Consider the following 333-nt stretch of genomic DNA (forward strand, 5'->3'; position numbering starts at 1 on the left):
CGTAGCAGAGGGGCAGAGAGAAAGGCCGGGATGGGGCTTCTGAGGAGAGATACATAAGATTGCACGGCCGCTCTCACGGCGGGAGAGAGCGAGAGAGAGACGCCGGGGATCTACGTGCCGCAGCTCTCTTCAGGGGCGTAGCAAGCCAGCGAGCGGAATGAAGGAGACCTTCGGCTTCCTCAGAAGGCGTCGTTCGTCCGCCAGAGCCGGCGCCAATTTAGCGAGGCGCCTAATAGCCAATGGCGTTCCCCGAAAGCACGAGAAGCCAATCAGGTGCTGAGTGCGCGGCCCCTGAAGAAGGCGCTTGGGCGAGCGCGCGGCGGCGGCGCTTTC

This window comes from Heloderma suspectum, chromosome 1 (genome assembly GCF_057233095.1).
Source record: "Heloderma suspectum isolate Gila_16-S chromosome 1, 16-S_ref, whole genome shotgun sequence".
NCBI classification, from domain to species: domain Eukaryota; kingdom Metazoa; phylum Chordata; class Lepidosauria; order Squamata; family Helodermatidae; genus Heloderma; species Heloderma suspectum.